The sequence below is a fragment of the Pelodiscus sinensis genome, chromosome 19, assembly GCF_052426305.1.
Source record: "Pelodiscus sinensis isolate ZL-2025 chromosome 19, ASM5242630v1, whole genome shotgun sequence".
NCBI classification, from domain to species: Eukaryota; Metazoa; Chordata; order Testudines; family Trionychidae; genus Pelodiscus; species Pelodiscus sinensis.
The window spans coordinates 22,041,054-22,047,377 of NC_143070.1; positions in this window are offsets into that span (position 1 = coordinate 22,041,054).

Sequence of the window (6,324 nt, forward strand, 5' to 3'; positions counted from 1 at the left end):
AACTCCCGTCCCCTTTCACCCCTCCTCTACCTACGGTACATCGATGACATCTTTATGATCTGGACACATGGCCAAGAAACACTGGAGATATTCCACAGAGATTTCAACAACCTACACCCCACCATCAACCTCAGCCTGGACCATTCTACACGAGAGATCCACTTCCTGGACACCACCGTACAAATCAACAATGGAAAATTAGACACCACTCTCTACAGAAAACCCACCGACTCATACAGTTACCTACATGCATCCAGCTCCCATCCAGAACACACCACACGATCCATCGTCTATAGCCAAGCCCTTCGATACAACCGCATCTGCTCTAACCCCACTGACAGAGACCAGAAGCTTCAGGATCTCTACCAAGCATTTATAAATCTCAACTACCCACCCAGAGAAATAAAAAAGCAAATTGAAAGAGCCAGACGAATACCTAGAAACCATCTACTTCAAGACAGACCCAAGAAAACCAACAATAGAACACCACTTGTCATCACCTACAACCCCCAACTTAAACCTGTCCAACACATTATCAATAAACTACAGCCTATATTGGAACAGGATACCATACTCAAAGAGGCTCTGGGAGACAGACCCATAGTCTCCTATAGACAACCACCTAACCTCAAGATGATTCTTACCAACCACCACAGGACATACCACACTAATACCAACCCTGGTACCTTCCCTTGCAACAAACCCCGTTGCCAGCTTTGTCCACATATTCATTCTGCTGATTCCATTATTGGACCTAACCAAGTGAGTTATAAGATCAAGAACACATATTCCTGCGCATCCAGAAATATAATCTATGCTATCATGTGCCGAAAGTGTCTGTCTGCTGTGTACATTGGACAAACATCTCAGACACTTCGCCAAAGGATTAATGCCCACAAAACAGATATCAGACAAGATCACAAAGAGAAAACAGTTTCTTGCCACTTTAACCAGAAAGGACACTCTCTAAATGACTTAGCCACCTGCATTCTGCTACAAAGACCTTTTACATCTGCACTTGAAAGGGAATCCTCTGAACTGTCATTCATGTTAAAATTCGACACTTGTCAACAAGGACTTAACAAGACTTTGAACTTTCTCACCCATTACCAAGACAGTTTCCCCAATTATCATCTGTAATACCATTAACTCACAAACATCCCACTCTCCCTACCTTTAATATCAGCAATTCACAGACACTTACCTTCCTTCCTCCCCCTTCCCACCCCCCCGCATCCCCCTTCTGTTCTGCAATGTGATTTGTCCTTTTCATATTTGTTCATTTTTTTTAATTGTATCCTTTGGTATATATGGTTGTGACTACTTTCTTCCACTATTTGATCTGAGGAAGTGGGTCTGGCCCACGAAAGCTCATCATCTAATAAACCATCTTGTTAGACTATGGTGAGAGATTGTGCCATACACTCTCAAAGAAACTGAGGAACCAACTGATTAGCATCCTGTATAGCAAAAAAGAGCTCTCAAATCTGGAGAGTCTCATAAAAAACCAACCTTCCACACAAACTTCCACATGGCTGGACTTAATTAAAACAAGATGGAAGATTTACATTGCACACTTCACTTCTCTACAGAGGAAAAAGGACTGTAAGCTACTCCTACTTGCCACATGGGGCCACAATAGTGATACCCTTAACTCACCCAGAAATATTGTCAATCTATCCAACTACACACACAGTCCAGCAGAAGAGTCTGTTCTATCTCAGGGACTCTCCTTGTGCCCCACCCTTCCACAAACATGATACAGTTCTGCGTTGATCTGGAAGCCTACTTTCACCGTCTCTGACTCAAGGAATACTTTCAACGCAACACTGAACAGTGCACTGACACACAAATAACCTCCTACCAACAGTACAAGAAGAAGAATTCTGCATGGACTCCTCCTGATGGTTGAAATGACAGACTGGACCTATACATAGAATGCTTCCACTGATGTGTGCAGGCAGAAATTGTGGAAAAGCAGCATCACTTGGCTCCATAACCTCAGCTGTGTAGAACACAATGCCATCCACAGACTCAGAAACAACTCTGACATTATAATCAAAGAGGCTGATAAAGGAGGTGCTGTTGTCATCATAAATAGGTCAGACTACCAAAAGGAGGCTTCCAGACAACTCTCCAATACCACATTCTACAGGCTACTTTCCTCAGATCCCACTGAGGAGTACTCAAAGAAACTACATCATCTGCTCAAGACACTCCCTACACAAGCAGAGGGACAAATCTATACAGACACGTCCCTAAAGCCCCATCCAGGGTTATTCTATCTACTACCCAAGATCCATAAACCTGGAAATCCTGGACACCCCATCATCTCGGGCATTGGCACTCTCACTGCAGGACTCTCTGGATATGTGGACTCTCTGCTCAGACCCTACGCCACCAGCACTCCCGGCTATTTTGGAGACACCACTGACTTCTTGAGAAAACTACAATGCATTGGTGATCTTCCAGAAAACACCATGGATATAGAGGCTCTCTACACCAACATCCCACATGTAGATAGAATACAAGCTGTCAGGAACAGTATCCCTGATGATGCCACAGCACAACTGGTGGCTGAGCTCTGTGACTTTATCTTCACACACAACTATTTCAGATTTGGAGACAATTTATACCTTCAAACCAATGGCACCGCTATGGGCACCCGCATGGCCCCACAATATGCCAACACTTTTATGGCTGACCTGGAATAATGCTTCCTCAGCTCTCCTCCTCTACTTACGCTACAGTGATGACATCTTCATCATCTGGACCCATGGGAAGGAGGCTCTGGAAGAATTCAACCACGATTTCAACAGTTTTCACCCCACCATCAACCTCAGCCTGGACCAGTCGACACAAGAGATCCACTTCCTGGACACTACAGTGCGAATAAATGATGGTCACACAAACACCACCCTATACCAAAAACTTATTGACTGCTATGCTTACTGTGGAGGCAGGAAAAGGGAATAAGGGAATTTGTGTGCAGCCATCTTGGTCTTGTTAACAAGAGAGCAAGAGTCAGGCTAAGTCTGTGGCCTGACAACGCAAGATCTGTAATTAGATGCTGCCTTTGCCTCTCGCCTCCATACAGAGATAAGGATAGAATGCTGACTCTGGCAGGGACCTTGAGATAAGGAGCATCTGGGTGGAACTAAATAACTGTTAACCATTGGTGTTAGTAATGGGAAGGAGATTAACTTTTATTGTTATTATATCTAATAGACAGTATATAAACTGCTTCATAATTGCTTGTATTGGAAGATCTACCTCGGAAGGGGGGGGGCTCCCCCCCGTCTGAACCAGTTTTTCCCTTGCTGCAGCTCGTAATAAAACTGCCTCTGGCTACTTGTTGCTTAAACACAACACAGAGTGAAGGCTTGTTTTCTTCCACATTACTTACATACCTCCAGCTTCCATTCTGGATACACCACACGATCCATTGTCTACAGCCAAGCACTAAGGTACAACCGCATTTGCTCCAACCCCTTAGACAGAGACAAAAACCTACAAGATCTTCACCAAGCATTCTTAAAACTACAATACCTGCCTGAGGAATTGAGGAAACAAATTGACAGAGCCAGATGAGTACCCAGAAGCCTCCTGCTACAAGACAGGACCAAGAAAAAAAACAACAACAACAGAACACCACTACCTATCACCCACAGTTCCCAGATAAAACCTTTCCAATGCATCATCAGTGGTCTACAACCTATCCTGAACAATGTTCCCTCACTATCACAGACCTTGGGCCAGTCCTCGCCCACAGACAGCTCACCAACCTGAAGCAAACTCTCACCAGCAAATATACACCATACCACAGTAACTCTAACTCAGGAACCAATCCCTGCAACAAACCTTGGTGCCAACTCTGCCCACGTGTCTATACCAGCGACACCATCACAGGACCTAACCACATCAGCCACACCATTACAGGCTCATTCACCTGCACATCTACCCATATAATATATGCCATCATGTGCCAGCAATGCCCCTCTGCCATATACATCTGCCTACGTAAAAGAATAAAACGGACACAAATCAGATATCAGGTATGGTAACATACAAAAACCTGTAGGAGAACACTTCTATCTCCCTGGACACACATTAGCAGATTTAAAAGTAACCATCCTTCAACAAAAAAACTTCAGAAACAGACTTCAAAAAGAAACTGCAGAGCTACATATCATTTGCTAATTTGACACTATCAGTTAGGATTAAACAAAGACTATGAATGGCTAGCCAACTACAAAAGCAGTTTATCCTCTCTTGGGCTATGTCTACACTCGCGGCTTCTTGTGGGAGTAATATGCAAATGAGGCTAAGCATGGAATATCGCTGAGCCTCATTTGGATACCTAATGAGCCACCATTTTTTTCAGAAGAGGAGAGTCTACACTACCCCTTCTTGCACAAGAAAAACCCTCTTGTGCAATGCTGTTACACCTATTACTTTTCAGGAAGAATGGCATTGCGCAAGAGAGCTTTCTTGCACAAGAAGGGGCAGTGTAGACACTCCTTCTTGTGCAAGAGCCTCTTCTGAAAAAAACAGTGGCTCATTAGGTATGCAAATGAGGCTCAGTGATATTCCACGCGTAGCTTCATTTGCATATTACTCGTGCAAGAAGCCACGAGTGTAGACATAGCTTGGGTGTTCACACCTCCACATCAGGTGCTAGAAGTGGGCATCATCCTCTCTGACTGATTTGACCTTACTCTTGATGGGTACTCTTTTCATATGCCTGTATATTTGTACCTGCCTCTGGAATTTCCACTACATGCATCAGACAAAGTGGGTCTTTGCCCACGAAAGTTTGTGCTCCAATAAATCTGTTAGTCTGTAAGGGCCACGGGGCTTCTCGTTGTTTTACCAAGAAGTGAGGCAGCTAAAGGGAAGCAAGGTATGCAGGGTGTCAGCCTGCCAGCAGAGAGTCACAGAAGCCCAGAGAAAGAGAAGTCTGCAAGTCCCATGGTGTAATGGGCAGCGTTCAGGGCTTTGAATCCTGCAATCTGAGTTCAAATTTCAGGGTATGTCTACACTACAGAGTTTTGTAGAAAAACGACCATTTTTCCAAGAAAACTTGAGGAATGTCCATACTGAAATTGCATTCTTTCACAAGAAAATCAAAAGTACAGAGGGGTTTTTCTGGCATTGGTAATCGACATTCTATGAGGAAGAAGCCTTTTTGCAAAAGAGCTATTTCACAAAAAGGCATGTGGGGAAGAGAGAGTTCTTTTGGAAAAAGAGGAAAGATGAAAAAGCACAGGTAACCTGGTGGCTATTCTATCCATAGCAATTACAGCTTACATGTGAGAGAACATCCATTCAGTCTGGACGCTCTCTTTTGAAAAAGCAGATTACTTTTTTGATGCACTCTTGCAGTGTGGATGTAGCCTGAGTGAGACTTCCTGGTGAGATGTTGGTTTGCTCCAAAACCTTGGTGTCGAAGCAAAAGCTTCACTAAGTTTTAGGCGGCTAAACAAACAGCTTTATTGATCAGTAAAGCCAAGTGAGCCAAACGTGGTCCCAACAGAGCCGGGCCCAGTAAGGCTGGCTAATACAATCAATCCTAGTATTTTATACCCTTAACCGCAGTGTTTCCCAATTTTATTTGGCTGAGGAACCCTTTTCAGCTTTTCAAAATTTCAAGGAACCCCTAGGTTTGTCAAGCAAAAAAAGGGGCGGTGGGGGAAGAGAGAGGGACCCACCAATTCATGAAATTCACATTCCTTCCCCAAGACCCACCCCATCTCCTTTCTGTGAGGCCTCATCTGCTCTGTTCCCCTCCTCTCCATCACTTGCTATACCCAGCCCTTATACCTGTCTCAACCTAGTGAGAGTGAGGTGTGGGGTGGGAATGAGGGATTTGGGTGTGGGAAGGGGTGAGAAGTACAAGCTCTGGGAGGGAATTTGGATGCAGGAGAAGGGGCTGTTGACTCAGGGAGGGGGCTCTAGGCTGGGGAGTGTTGGATTCAGGTGTTGGAGTGCTGAGCAAGCCAGGGCTTGTGGATGTGAGGGTGCAGGAGTTTGGGCTGGATATGTGAGGGACTCAGGGCAAGAAGTTTGTGAGTATGATGGGCTGAGGACACAGATTTGTGATGTGTGGATGGTGGAGGAATGTTGTGGCAGAAGACTGAGGATATGGGGATGCAGGAGTGTGGGGATGTAAGAGGCTCAGGACAAAGGGTTCCAGTGTATGATAGGCTCAGATTTGGGGTCATGTGGTGCAGGAGTGTTATGATGCTGCAGTGAAATGGGGGTTTGGTCCCAATTGGGGGCTTGTTGGTCTGGCTTCATTTTTAAATAAAATATTATGTCAAA